This window comes from Sciurus carolinensis, chromosome 1 (assembly GCF_902686445.1).
Source record: "Sciurus carolinensis chromosome 1, mSciCar1.2, whole genome shotgun sequence".
NCBI lineage: Eukaryota > Metazoa > Chordata > Mammalia > Rodentia > Sciuridae > Sciurus > Sciurus carolinensis.
This window is the reverse complement of record NC_062213.1, coordinates 13908652-13924538: the sequence shown is the minus strand read 5'-3', so window position 1 is coordinate 13924538 and position 15887 is coordinate 13908652.

Here is a 15887-nt window from a genome sequence, read left to right as displayed (position 1 = left end):
CCTGGTCCCTGTGCCGTGTCAGGTGCCCCAGCCTTGAGCTTGGACTCCTGGACAAGGCTCTGGTTGAGGCTTCCTCTGTGGAACAGATTCCTGTAAGAGTAAGCCCAGAGTCCAGGGTGGTCTTCCGCTTGCCGAGCTCCTCTGCGTCCTGCCCTTTGGGGTCTTCATCAGATAAAATGACCCTCTGCAATAGGAACTCCACCTGTTTCTTCCTTTCCCCTTCCTTTTCTTATATGGAAAAAACCACATCATTGTCAAGGCTCTGAATCTGTAAGGCTTACTGTGGGTGTTTTCACATTAACCAAAATAAAACCAAAAGGCAGCATGAGAAATGGGAAAAAAATGTCATTAATCAGGTAAACATGGTCAATTAATAAAAATGAATAAGTAATTCAGTAAGTAAAGGGAAGGCGGTAACCATCCCAATATTTTCCAGCAACCGCCCTCCTCATTTGAATCAAATGCTTGCAAATACGGCTTGCATTGTTTAGGTCCATCCAGAGCCAGTTACATCGCTCCCCCCTGTTCTTGATCCTCCTCCAAGCTGTCAATACCATTTTCATTCACAAAGTGGAAACTTTCAGAAATGAGTCAACTTACCCTGTGAATCATAGATCCTTGATCTGAAATGCGCGTTGCTGCTGGGGTGAGACGAGGGACAGACAGAAATGAATGCTTTGACCCAAAAAGTCGGTCTAAGTGAATTCTGGATGGGAAGGGTTGAGGGGTGGGAGATGGCTCCTGCTGTCCTGGGGCTGTGGTGCAGAGGGGAACTTGGGAACCCTGTGCCCGAAGTTGCTGGAGGACTTTGAGTTTATGCCTGCTGTTCCAGCGCCTTCTGTGGTTAGTGCACCTCTGTATCATGAGAAATGTCACAACCTGGAGACCTCCCATCCTGGGAGACAAGACTGGGAGTTCTTAAAGACCAGAGACTCCAGTTGATCCTACACGCATCTCCCGTGAGGGCCTTCGGGAAGGAATTAGTAGATCATGCTTGCTGGAAGGCTGAGTGGCAAGGGACTTCTTGACCTCCTCTCCTGTTCTGAATCCGGCTTCCCTTCCTGTTGGCTCATGTATGCTGGAAGTGCCTCTGGTGACTGCTGTTCCCAGTAGCTATCTTTTGAACAAGCTCAAACTTCAAGGGCCATGGCTTTGGTTGCATGTAACCCCAAGCCACTGCGGCTTTGTGGCTCTCACTGCGTTGTCCTCAGGGAGTAAGAAAACTGCTAAGAACAGTGGTTTCCACCAGGAATCTCCCAAGAAATTCTGGGGGAGCAAGAGATGGTGTTATTGTTGCTAGCTGTCTGGCTTCACGACCTGCTCTCCTCTTTTCTCCCTTCATAACAGGATTCATAGACTCCCGCGTGTGTGTGTGTGTGTGTGTGTGTGTGTGTGTGTATACACACACAATATACATACATAGATATGGAAGATATAAGAAAGCAAATATATCAAAAATAGTATAAGAAATTGAGAAAAAATGAAAAGTTATTTATAATCTCATTACCCTTGATAACAAAATAGCAATTATCACTATCAATCTGCTATAACCCTTTGGTCATTTTATAGAGGTTTTTTGTTATTTTTGTTTTGTTTTGGTTTGGTTTTTTTACATAATTTTTATCTTGGGATGCTTTTTTTGTTTTGTTTTTAAAATAGTATTTATTTTTTAAATGTTAATGTGTGCATTACAGGAAAAATAAAAACACAAGCAAAGAACAAAGTCATCCAGTCACAAGCAGCTTAGTTGGATGTGCCCCTCCAGGTCGTGCGTGTACATACACAGTATTCTTGGGATGCTTTTTGACTGTGCCATTTCTCTGTTTCTGCCAGCACTGTCCATGTGATTCCATAGTCTTTTCAACTACCATTTTGGAATTTCCTTTTTGCCATGTGACTGAGAATGATAAAGTTGTCCTAGAACACTATTAGATCTGAAGAGAATTTCAAAAGTGGAATGTTGTTAAGCCATTTATATACATACACATATTACATATATACGTACCTATATCCACATATACTTACTATATATTTAATATTTAATAAATATTTATATATTTATATTTTTATCTATTGTTTTTTATTTATACAGACTGCATTTTGATTCATCGTATGTAAATGGGGTACAACTTTTTGTTTCTATGGGGGTGCATGATGTAGAGTCACACCATTCTTGTGATCATACAGGTACATAGGGTAATGATATCTGTCTCATTCTACTATCTTTCATACCCCAGTGAATATAGATTTACCAAAAATCTAGTGGAAAGTAGTTTCCGTAGTCTGTTGCTTTTTCCCCCAGTATCTCCTGTTATTAGCACCTTGCATTAAAGTGGGACATTTGTTACAATTCATAAGCCAATAATGATACATTATGAGTAAGTACAGTCCATAGTTTCCATTAAGACTCAGTCCTAGTGTTTGTCGTATAGTTCTGTGAGTTTTGATAAATGTAAATGCTATAAATCCACCACTACAGTATCATACAGAGTAGTTGCACTGCTCTCAAAATTCTCTTTGCTCCCCTTATTCATCCACCCCCTTTTTCATCAACTCTTGGCAGCTACTGATCCTCCCAAGGAGCTCTAAGCTTTTTACTACCTCTATAGTTTGGCCTTTTCCAAAGTGTCACATAGTTGGAATCATATAGTATGTTCCCTTTTCCGATTGGTGACTTTCCCTTAGTAATATGCATTTAAGTTTGCTCCAGGTTTCTATTCATGGTTTGAGAGCTCATTTTTAGTGCTAAATAATATTCCATGGGATGTACCATGGTTTATTTATCCATTTGCCTACTGAGGATTGTTTTGATTGCCTCCAAGTTTTGACAATGTTGAATAAAGTCACATTAAATATTTGTGTAGGTGTTTGCATGGATATAAGTTTTCAGTTCATTTGTGTAAATACCAAGGAGTGCAGTTGCTGGATCTTATAAGAGTATGTTTAATTTGTAAGAAATTGCCAGACTCTCTTCAAAAGTGACTGAACCGTTTTGTTTTACACCACCGTTTCCAGTCATTTGCCCTCAGCAATAGCAACTTCACGGTATCGCGGTAATTCTTCCTCCTACGTGCGTAGGCAGTTTTAAGCCAGTTATTTTTGAACATTCTTGGCATCAGATTTCTCACCTGCAAATTAGAAGTATTCTTATATATGTTCGCATTTAAAGTGAAAGCAAAATTTTGCTTAAATGTAGCGTGTTTTCCAGTACCAACTCACCATTAATTTATGTGTACTAAGAAAGAAAAAAATGCTTCCAGATTAAATGATGGCATGTCCCTGACTATAAAACACATCAGTTTTGGAGATGTTGTAATTTGAAAAGATGTGTAGGTTAAGGTCTTTGATTCATACACTGATGAGCACAAATATCTACTAAAACCCAGTTGCAAAATAAGGCCCTGAAAATCTGAGTTTGTGCAGGATGAACAGAGAGCTTAAAGCAAATGTACCTTTTTATTAAAGTCTCCTATCTGTCATCCCCCCTCCCACAATAAGACACAGACGTGTAGACACCCTTGTGGACCAGGCAGAAGGTGCCTTCCTTGGGCCACTATTGAAATGATCAGAGTTCAAAGGACATTGCTTCATGGTTATTTAGCAGAACTGCACTTTGTGAGAGGGGCGAGGTCAGATTCTTCAATTGGCAGGTTGTTTTTAGCGGAAACTCATCTCCAGCAAGTGATTGACGAAGGCAGATGGATCTTTGGTTCTTGAGGCTTTCTATTTTTAGAAGGTGGACTTATAGTTCCTTGCGAGATACCAGTGAGTGGGCCAGAGGATGACAGAGAGACCCAGCTCACTCTAATAGAGCAGAAACATAAACATCAGAATCCTAGCAGGCTGGACATCGATCCTTACAGGCAGTGCCCTGGCTAGCCACTGTGGCCGCCCAGGGTGTCATGCTGATCCTCATGCAAAAGGTGAGCTTTCTTCAGCACCAGAGAGGTGACATCTCTTTCCCAGAACCATGCAACTTGATTATGTCAACTTAGTCTATTAGACACCAATGCCTGTGCTTTTACCCCAGCTAATCAGAATGTTTGCAGCCATGGAAGTAAGCTCACATGAGTTGCTGGCAGTTCCAGGCTCTTACCCTTTCAGTTAACTGGTGAGCCCAACCTAAGCAGAGATGTCCTTGATACCTCCTTACTCCTCCCAGGGTAGGTTTTCCACCAATAAGGCCCTTGGTACCCAGTAAGAAGAATCTTCCTGGTGTCAACCAGGAATTCCTCAGTCGGGCTCAATTGGGACACCCTAACCCTTTGTTCCTACAGCAGGGGTCCTGGCTGCCTTCAGTTCCTCTGATGCTGTCGCTGGTGGTTTCTGTTGGCCACCCTTAATTGATTAGAAGATTTGGGGGATTCAGTGGCCCTGCACATGGCCTATCGCCTTGAAGTCACAGGCACTTGAAAAGACTGTGTCCTGTAGGACTTGGGTGGAGTGTTCCCTAAATATCCACTGTGCAAAGCCCAGTCCTCTGCTCAGGGTAGTTGCTGTTCAAGAAAACTTGCTCTTTCATTCATTGCCATGAAGCCAAATAAACCCACAAGCAGGAGGAGGTTTTCATTTTTGTGTAGATGAGCAGTTTCTGAGGACATTGTAATCACCCTATAGTAGGCCCAGGGAAGGAAGAGGGACAAGGTCCGTGGGTGGGTGAGAAGCCATGGGTAGGCCCTGACCCCAGGAGATGGACACCATGCTAACCTGTCCTCCTTGTGACCAGAGAGAAAACATCTAGGGATTTGCTCATGGGAGGGAGATTTGTCCCCAGAAACGAAAAGAAGCTGCATATGGCGTGGCTCTTTTTCTCCTTTGCATTCAGCCAACCCTTGTGGGAGACCTGCCGGCTTAGATTGTTCAGCTGCTGCACAGAGTACCACAGACTGGTGGTGCACAATCAGCAGCTGGGAAGCCCAAGTTCAAGGCATGTTCAGTTTCTCATGAGAGCCAACCCTATGGCTACAGATGACCACCTAATCGCTGTCCTTACCTGGGAGAGGAGGTAAGGGCACTCCCTGGGTGTCTTTTATAAGGACACTAATCCGGTTCACCAGGGCTCCCCCTTCATGACCTAATTACCTCCTAAAGCCAACCCCCTCCTGATGCCACTAAATTGAAGGTTAGGATTTCAATGAGGGAATTTTAGGGGGACAGATTCAGTCCGTAACACCTGTTCTTTATTGCAGTTCCAGGTGCTGGAATAAAAGAACTGCTCTTCCCCTTCGGAATCTGTGGGCCACGCGGGAGAACACACAATTATGTATAGCAGGGTTGGGGTCATAACTGGAAAAGTACCTTGTATTAGAAGAGACTCGCTCTTTGTTTCTCCTTCTCTCTTGCTCTGTTACACACTTCACAGACAAACTAGGGGATGTCCACAAGGAAGCCGAGAGTGGGAAATAGCACGGTTCTCTCTGTAAACCTACTGGCAACTTTTATCTGGTGGTTTTCTTGAAAGGTGAGGAGCACGCAAGCACCCAAGACTTGGCGCACCAGCTCCAGAAAGCTTTCTAGAGCTTGTTTTTGTTTTTGTTTTGGCAATCTGGGGAAGCCGTGGACACCATTTTAGAGTCATGCCTTTAAAGGGCAAATGAGAAGCATATTCAGGATCAGGAAGGAAGCCGACCGTGAAATACAGTTCTGCACTCGGGTCCTCCCGCCCTGACCTGTGGAGACAGGAGGACCCAGGAGCCTATGGAGTAGTGGGGAAGAAAAGGAGAAAGTCTTCCCTGAGGTCGTTTCCATACTTACAGAATTCATGAGAGGCCTGGACGGAGGCTTGCATTTCAGACAAGTGTGGGTAACACCATAAAAGCCTATCCTTGGTGAGCTCATGGTTTCTCTTTCTTTTCTCTCCAAACTCTGTCCAAATTGAGACAATAGACACTGACTCTTGAATGGTCCATCTTCGTTTCCCTTGTTCTCTGGGTAAAGTGCGATGCATTGGAATTGTGGGAAGCCTAGTGTTAAAGACTGGCTTTTCTGGGGAAGGGAGAGGAAGGCCTGGATTGAAGGATCAGAGGTTTCTTTGGAAGCCTGTGGGGTCATTGTGGGACTTTGGACCTCAGCTGGGAGTTCACCAGAGTATAGCCCAGGAGGATGGGATGATTCTCTACTGCAGCTAAGGATAGGTCAGAGGTTCAGGGAGGATCCCTGCCACGCTCTGGGGTGGCAGAGGCTGGGAGCCCTGGGGTATTAGATACCAGTTATAGAGGAACTCCCAGCAGCCATTTTTGCTTATATCCCCCTGCCCATTAACCCCTAGGACCTGCAACCCCCAGTTTTACTAATAAGACAACAGACACTGAGCATAGTTAACCCAAGGTCATCCACCTAGAAGCTGTGGAATTACGATCTTATTCCACAGAATCTGGGCTCCAAGATCCTTGTGTTGTTTTATCACATGCCACAATGCCTAGATGACCTGGGTTTCCGAAAGTCCTTTAAACAGATGGCCGTTTAAAAGAGCTTGATGATTTCTGGTAAGTTTCTGATCTTCAGGTTCCTTATCTGTAAAATGGGGGTAATTTTATCACCTTCCCCACAGACATTCTGTTTTTTTTGTTGTTTTGTTTTGTTTTGTTTTTAATTTCTAAGACTTTACAAAAGGGATTCAGGTTGGCAGATTAAAGACCCCTGGCACTTGCCAGGGTTCCATGAGATAGAACCAAAAATCAGAACAGCTGCATATGGAGGCAGGTGACTGAGAGCTGAAGTTCAGCAGTGGCCAGAGACTTGGGGAAATGCAGAGGCTCTGGATAGTGGGGTCCAGGTGGATCAGGGCGCTGTAGCACTGCTCACGCCAGAGGATGAGGTTGAAGTCACAGAGGAGAGTCCCATTGAGCACCAGTGACCCAGGGCTCCACACCTTGCCAAAATACAGTCTTAGCAGACGGCGGACCTGGGATGTGCACGGGCACTGGCTCTAGGGAGGTTCTCTGCCCTGCCCCACTGCCTTCTCAAGGTGCTGTGACCTCCCGTCTCCAGAGGGTCTGGTCTGAGCCTCCTACGCTGGGAGTCAAAGGTCCCTGCATTTTCCTGTCTCTGGGTCCCCATAGCAGAATTCCTGTGTGACTCAGTGGGAACCTGCCTTGAGAGTCAGTTTGGTCCTGGGGAGCTTCTTCCACAAACCTGCCAAGGGAATTGGGCAGCGACATGTAAGGGAATGGAGGCGTTCCCCCTTAAACCCGCAGTTCCAGAGGCCAGCAGGAGTGCAGCGCTGTCTCCCAACACCAGAGCCCTGGGTGGCAGATGTGGGCCTGCGCCGCCCGGCACAGAGAGCTGTCCCTCCACAGCCGTCCTCACCCTCCGAGCGCAGCACAGCAAGTGCTGAAGGAACCTGTGCCAGGCACATTCTGCGCCCCGTGCCAGCTTGGTGACATGCTGCCCGCCAGTTGGCTACTGCCTAGCTGCCGGAGTGGCAGCCCTGTAACTCAGGGGTCCGACTTTGGGGTGTGCTGGATTCCACCTCGCTCGCAGCTGACTCCTGCCAAACCACTGCCACCTGGCCAGCACCCCAAAGGAAAGAAGGGGCGACACCCCAGTCCTTGCTCTATGCAAGGCCACATAGCCTAAGGAGACAGGGAAGAGCTCTGATGGGCGTGGGCTGTGAGCAGCCTGCCCGGCTCACACCCTCAGGCACCTCGGGAGAGGGCACTGATTTTTCTTTTCTTTTTTTTTTTTATTATTATTATTTTGTTGTAAACAAATGGGATACATGTTGTTTCTCTGTTTGTACATGGCGTAAAGGCATACCATTTGTGTAATCATAAATTTACATAGGGTAATGCTGTTTGATTCATTTTGTTATTTTTTCCCTTCCCCCCCACCCCTCCCACCCCTCTTATTACTAAAGATGGTGAACGGTGAACATTTTTCCATATGTTTGTTAATTGCTTGGAGATCTTCTTCTGTGAAGTGTCTATTCATTTCCTTAGCCCATTTGTCGATTGTATTATTTGCATTCTTGGTGTAGTTTTTTGAGTTCTTTATAGATTCTGGAGATTAGCGCTCTATCTGAAGTATGTTTATTTGTTGAGTTTTACTTCTTTTATTAAATGTGCTCCATGAAATAAATTTTCCTCTAAGTACTGCTTTCATAGTGTCCCAGAGATTTTGATATGATGTTTCTTTGTTCTCATTTACCTCTAAGAATTTTTTAATTTCCTTCCTAATATCTTCTGTTATCCATTCATCACATAATAGCATATTGTTTAATCTCTAGGTGTTGGAGTAGTTTCTGTTTTTTACTCTTTCATTTATTTCTAACTTCAATCCATTATGATCTGATAGAATACAAGGTAGTGTCTCTATCTTCTTGTATTTGCTAACATTAGCTTTGTGGCATAATATATGGTCTATTTTAGAGAAGGATCCATGTGCTGCTGAGAAGAAAGTGTATTCGCTCTTGGTTGGATGGTATATTCTATAAATGTCTGTTAAGTCTAAATTATTGATTGTATTATTGAGATCTATGGTTTCTTTGTTCAATTTTTGTTTGGAAGATCTGTCCAGTGGTGAGAGAGGCGTGTTAAAATCACCTAGTATTATTGTGTTACGGTCTATTTGGTTTCTAAAATTGAGAAGGATTTGTTTGACATACATGGATGAGCCACTGTTTGGGGCATAGATGTTTATGATTGTTATATCTTGCTGATTTATGCTTCCCTTAAGCAGTATGAAATGTCCTTCTTTATCCCTTCTGACTAACTTTGGCTTGAAGTCCACATTATCTGAAATGAGGATGGATACTCCAGCTTTTTTGCTGAGTCCATGTGCATGGTATGTTTTTCCCCATCCTTTCACCTTTAGTCTATGGGTATCTCTTTCTATGAGGTGAGTCTCTTGCAGGCATCATATTGTTGGATCTTTCTTTTTAATCCAATCCGCCAGTCTATGTCTTTTGATTGATGATTCAGGCCATTAACATTCAGGGTTATTATTGAGATATGATTTGTATTCCCGGTCATTTGGTTCATTTTTAAAATTTTATTTATTTATTTATTAATTTTTTGACACACCTTGGTTCCTCCTTTATTTGACAGTTCCTTTAGGATAATTCCTCCCTTTGCTGATTTGCTTCTTTGTTTTTTATCTCTTCCTCATGGAATGTTTTGCTGAGAATGTTCTGTAATGCTGGCTTTCTTTTTTTAATTCTTTTAACTTTTGTTTATCATGGAATGATTTTATTTCATCGTCAAATTTGAAGGTAAGTTTTGCTGGGTATAAGATTCTTGGTTGTCATCCGTTTTCTTTCAGAGCTTGAAAAATGTTATTCCAGGCCCTTCTAGCTTTTAGGGTCTGGATTGAAAAATCTGCTGATATCCGTATTGGTTTCCCCCTGAATGTAATTTGGTTCTTTTCTCTCACAGCCTTTAAAATTCTGTCTTTATTTTGTATGTTAGGTATTTTCATTATAATGTGCCTTGGTGTGGGTCTGTTGTAATTTGTGTATTTGGAGTCCTATAAGCCTCTTGAACTTGATTTTCCATTTCATTGTTCAGATTTGGGAAATTTTCTGATATTATTTCATTGAATAGATTGTTCATTCCTTTGGTTTGTTTCTCTAAGCCTTCCTCAATCCCAATAATTCTCAAATTTGGCCTTTTCATGATATCCCATAGTTCTTGGAGATTCTGTTCATGATTTCTTACCATCTTCTCTGTTTTTTCAACTTTGTTTTCAAGGTTAAATATTTTGTCTTCAATATCTGAGGTTCTGTCTTCCAGGTGTTCTATCCTATTGGTTGTGCTTTCTATGGAGTTCTTAATTTTGTTTATTGTTTCCTTCATTTCAAGGATTTCTGTTTGTTTTTTTTTTCAATATCTCTAACTCTTTATTGAAATGATCTTTTGCTTCCTGTATTTGCTCTTTTAACTGTCGATTGGTGCTATCATTCAATGCCTGCATTTGCTCTTTCATCTCATCATTCAATGCCTGCATTTGCTCTTTCATCTCATCATTCAATGCCTGCATTTGCTCTTTCATCTCATCGTTTGCTTCCCTGATCATTTTAATTATGTACATTCTGAACTCCCTTTCTGTCATTTCTTCTGCCATGCTGTTGTTGGATTTTATTGATGTAACATCTAGATTTGTTTGGCGCATTTTCTTCCCTTGTTTTCTCATATTGTTCAGGAATCAGTGGGTCCTTAAGATATTGCAGATTTCCTCTATTGACTTATAATGTCCCTGAAGATTGCTAGTATATCCCCTCTTATCCTTCAGTACCCTGCAGTCTTGGAGGAAGTTGATAATGCGTTGCTCCACAAGGAAGCTGCCTCTCTAGGGATGGTGACCCTCAGGTGGGGTATATTCCCTGATAGTGGGCAGAGGTGCCTCCACTTGTTGACCAATGGTCATCCAAAGGGGAACTAGGCTGCAGGCTGAGGCAAGGCCTGTTTGTGCCTGTGTCTCTGGTTTTACCGTCCTTGTGGGAAAACCTCACCCGGCAGGGAAGACTCACTCGGTGGGGAGGTCTCGCTGGTTAGTTCCCTTCCTAGAGGTTCCCCTCAATCTACAACTACCGCCTGGGCTGGGCTGTCTTCCTCTGCAACGTTCCCAGGGACCCGACTCTCCTTAGGCTTCCTCTCCTCAGAGAATCTGCCCGCAGTCCTGGGAACTTCGCTCCGCCCCTAGGCGTGTCTCTGTGCGGCTCTTCCAGCAAGAAGCCGCCTAGGTCCTGGGACCCTGCTCTGCACCTAATCGCCTGGCTATGCGGCCCCTCCTCTGAGCCGCCACCTGGAGCCCTGTATAATAGCTCCGAGACCCAGAGACCTGCCACACACCTCCTCCTCCGGACAGCCGCCTGGTGTTCCGACGCAGTCACTAGGAGTCCAAGCAACTCACTTCCCATGTCCTCCTCCCGCCAACCGCCTATAGCCCTAGGCAGTCACTCCGAGTCCAAGTGACCCACCCTGTTCCTCCTCCTCCTCGGGGTAGCCCCTCGGGTGTTCAGGAGTGGTCGCTTTGAGTTCAAACAACTCACCACTCACCTCCTCCTCTGGCAACTGCCTGTGGCTCTGATGCAGTCACTCCTAGACCAAGCGACCCGCCGTGCTCCTCCTCTTCCTCCGGGCAACCCCCCGGTGTTCAGAAGCGGTCGCTCTGAGTCCAAACAGCTCACCATGCAGCTCCTCCTCAGGCAGCCGCCAGGAGCCCCAGTGGTTGCTCCGAGTCCAAGCGCTGTGCTGAGCCGCCTCCTCTATGATGATCCCAGTTGTCCATGTTTACTGCTCTAGCGGGGGAGGGGCGTCTCGCCGGGCAACTCTACTTCACAAAGTTCCCTGCCTTCCGGGGCTAGCGCCCCATCCGGGACGCCTTCCCAATGGGAGAGACTCACCCGGCGGCTTTGAGTTGGTCCCAAGTCACTCACTATCTCCTCTTTTGAATCCTGAGTCCTGGAGCAACATGAAATGCAGCTGCCCTCTAGTCCGCCATCTTGAAACCCTCCTGATTTTTCATTAAGACTTTTTAATTGCTGTTTTTGGTTTGTATATATTTTTCTTTCTTTGCTTTCTAATACTTATTATATAATATTATTTTTCTTTTTTGCCTTTAGCCCTTCTCTTACTTGCCCCCTTTTATTTCTTCCTTTTTTTCTTTTTTAAAATTATTTTTTTTCTTCTTTGGGGGTGGTGCAAGGATTGAACTCAAGGGCATTCAGTCACTGAACCACGTCCCCAGCCCTATTTTGTATTTTATTTAGAGACAGGGTCTCACTGAGTTGCTGAGTGCTGCACTGTTGCTGAGGCTGGCTTTGAACCTGAGATCCTCCTGCCTCAGCCTCCCGAGCTGTTGGCAATTTTTTTCTTAATCATGTTTTCACTTTGTAGTTTATTCTATATTACATTTTGTCCCCTTTCTGTTGTTGTGGTTGCTGTTTTTATTTGGTTTTTACTTTGTGTCTTTTTATGTTTTTTTTTTTTTTCTTGCTTATTGTTGTAGTTTTTTGGTTCCTTCTTTCTATGCAGTGTTGGGGATTGAGTCCCACACTTGGAGTGTGTTTGGTGGCTTCTCTGCCACAAAGCCACACCCCCAAAGCAGCTAGGAGAAATTGCACTTTACTCCAGTCACAAACGAGCCCCACCCAATCTGTGGCCGTCACAACTGATGCCAAGACCCCAGCGGGGAATCACAGGTACTACGCAAAGCAGGAACACGGCACCCGTGAGGTGCCTGACACTCTAGTAACCCATTCCAAAGGGATCAAAGTGATGGTAGGCTGGCCAAAACTTCTAAGGACTGAGGTTAGAGACCTCAGTGAATTCCGAGAGCATACAAGTCAACAGCTGGATCAAGGAAGGAAGACTGGCAGTGTACAGATGAGCAGGTTCATAAAGAGACAGAGATCTTGAAGAAAATCAAACAGAAATCCTGATGACAACCGCAGTAAGTCAGATGAAAAACTCAGGCAGAAGAAAGTGAACTGGGGAAAACAAAAAAGGAAAGTGAATCAGAGCTTGAAGAGTAGACTGAGGAATTACCATATTAGAGGTAGTAAAGGAAAAGGAAAGAGGAAAATGAACAGATTGTGCAAGATCTCCAGGACAACCTTAAAAGACCAAACGTATACCTAATTGGAATAGATGTGGGAGGGGAGCTAAATCCAACAGATGCAGAATGCGCATTGTTTCCAACAGGACCTGAAACTTTTCCAAAATAGATCATGCAATAGGTGATAAAGCAAGTCTCAACAAGATCAAAAGGTTCAAATAATTTTTTGCATCTTATTAGATTATAGCAGAATGAAACCGGAAATCAAGAGCAAGAGAAGCTATACAGGTTGTACAAACACATGGACAGATTTCAAACAGTGGGTCACTGAAGATACGAAAGGGAAATATAAAAATTCTGAAAAATAAATGAAAATAGAAACACAGTGTACCAGAAAGAATGGGATACAATGAAAGCAATACAAGGAGTTTATAGTTATGAGTGCCTACATAAATAAAAACCAAAAAAACAAAAAAGAAAAAACAGATTCGACGATGCATCTGAAGGTCTTAGAAAAACATGAACAAAACAAATCCCAAATCAACAGAAAGTCAGAAATAATAAATATTAGGATAGAAATAAATGAAATAGAGTTGAAAAGAACAATGCAAATGATCAATGAAACAAAAAGTTGGTTCTTTGAAAAGATAAAATTGACAAACCTTAGCTAAACTAACCAAAAGAAAGAGAAGTAGAAAACTTGAAATGGAACCACCATCTGACCCAGTTACCCCATACCCAAAGGACTTAAAAGTCAGCATAACTATCGTGACATGGCTACATCATCTTTAGAGCAGCTCAATTCACCATAGCTAAGCCATGGAGCCTGCCTAGGTGTCCTTCAACAGTGAATGAATAAAGAAAATGTGGTACATCTACACAATGGAATAGCACTCAGCCTTAAAGAGAATGAAATTATGACATGCTGGTAAATGGATGGAACTGGAGACAATCATGCTAAATGTAATAAGCCAATCCCCAAAAAACCAAAGGTCAAATGTTCTCTCTGATATGCAGATGCTAACACAAAATAATGGTCGGGGAGAGAAGAATAGAAGTTTACTGGATTAGACAAAGAGCAAGGAGCAGGAGGGGAGGGGGCATGGGAATAGGAAAGACAGTGGAATGAATGGGACATCACTTTTCTGTGTTTGTATATGAATACACAACCAGGGTAACTCCACAGCATGTTCAGCTGTAAGAATGGGATCCTAAGTAGGACACGTTGTACTCCATGTATGTATGATGTGTCAACATACATTCTACTGTCAAGTATAACTAAAAAGGACAAATAAAATATAAAACTAAAAAGAAAAAAATGGTGATAGAGAAGACCCAAGCAATTAAAATAAGAAGTGAAGAGGAGGATATTACAACAAATACCTCTGAAATTCATAGGAATTCATTATGGAATATTTTGGGAAAATATATGACAATTAACTTGAAAATCTAGAAGAAATGGAAAATTTCTGGACACGTATGACCTACCAAAATTGAACCAAGGTGATATAAGGAAACCTAAATAGATAAATAATAGGCAATGAGATTAAAGCATTGGTAAAAAGTCTCCCAACCAAGAAAAGTCCAGTATTGGACCAATTCACTGCTGAATTTTACCAGATTTTAAGGCAGAACTGATACAGTGGTCCTCAATTATTTTGTAAAATAGAAAGGGAAGGAAATATTCCAAATTCATTCTATGAAGGCATTCCTCTAGTACCAAAATCTGATAAAGGAAAAACAGAGACAGAGAGAGAGAGAGAGAGAGAGAGAGAAAGACAGAGAGACAGAGAGAACAATAGGCCAATATTTTTGATGAGCCTAAGTGTAAAAATCTTCAATAAATTCTTGCAAATTGAATCCAGCAACTTATTAAGAATATCATACTCCATGATCAAGTTAGTTTCATTTCATGTATGCAAGGGTGGTGCAATGTATATAAATTTATAAATATAATGTAGAACATTAATCAAACCAAGGATAAAAATCACATCATCATCTCAATAGTTGTGAAAAAGACTGATAAAATTCAAAATACCTCATGATAAAATTCCTGAATAAATTAGACATAGAAGGATCATGCATCAACATAATAAAGATTGTATAAGACAGACTTAAGGCAGCATCTTACTGAATTAGGAAAAACTGGAAGCATTTTCCTTAAGATCAGAAATAAGACAAGGGTGTCCACGCTTGCCACTCTTATTCAATATAGTACTTGAAAGTTTAGCCAGAGTATTTAGGCAAGAGAAAGCTATAAAAGCAATACAAATAGGAAAGAAGAAGTCAAATTATCCCTGTTTGCAGATGATATGATCCTTTTTCCCCACATTTTTATTGGTGCTTTATAGTCGTACACAGTGATGGGATTTGTTGCTACCTAGTCATACACAGTAACTTCTCCATGTAACTTCTCCATGTAAGAGAAAACCTAAGTCCCTAGACCTTCTGAGTTTGACTTATGTTGATTCATATAATGGTTTCTAATTCCATCCATTTTCCTACAAATGACACAATTTAATTTTTCTTTATTCACTGACGGACACCTAGGCTGGTTCCAGAGTTTGACTATTGTGAATTGTGCTGTTGTAAACATGGGTATGTGTGAATCACTGTAGTAAGATGACTTTAATTCTTTAGGATAAATACCAAGAAGTGGTGTGCCTGGGTCATATGATGGTGCTATGTTTAGTCTTTTGAGGTTCCTGATTTCCATAATGGTTGTGCTAATTTACAGTCCCACCAGCAATGTATTAGTGTTCTTTTTTCTCCACATCCTCTCCAGGAATTATTATTATTTGTATTCTTGACAACTGAATTCTAACTGGTGTGAGATAAAATCTTAGTGTAGCTTTGATTTGCATTTCCCTAATTGATAATGATGTTGAACATTATTTTCATGTGTTTGTTGACCATTTGTATTTCTTCTTTTGAGAAGTGTCTGCTTAATCATTAGTCCATTTATTAATTGGGTAATTTGATTTTTGTGGTATAAAGTTTTTGAGTTCTTTATATATTCTGGATATGAATCCTCTGTCATTGAGTAACCAGCAAAGATTTTCTCCCATTCTGTAGTTTCTTTCTTCTCATTCTTAATTGTTTCCTTTGCTGTGCAGAAGCTTTTTAATTTGATGCTATTCCATCTGTTAACTCCTGGCATTATTTCCTGAGCTTTAGGGTCCTGTTAAGGAATTCATTTCCTGTGCCTGTATGCTGGAGTGTTGACCCTATATTTTCTTCTAGGAGTTGCAGTTTCTTGTTCAATTCCTAGGTCTTTGATCCACTTTGGATTGATTTTTGTGTAGGGTGAGAGTTAAAATTCTAGTTCATTCTTTCCACATATGGATAACCAGTTTGCCAGCAACATTTGTTTAAAAGGCTGTCTTTTC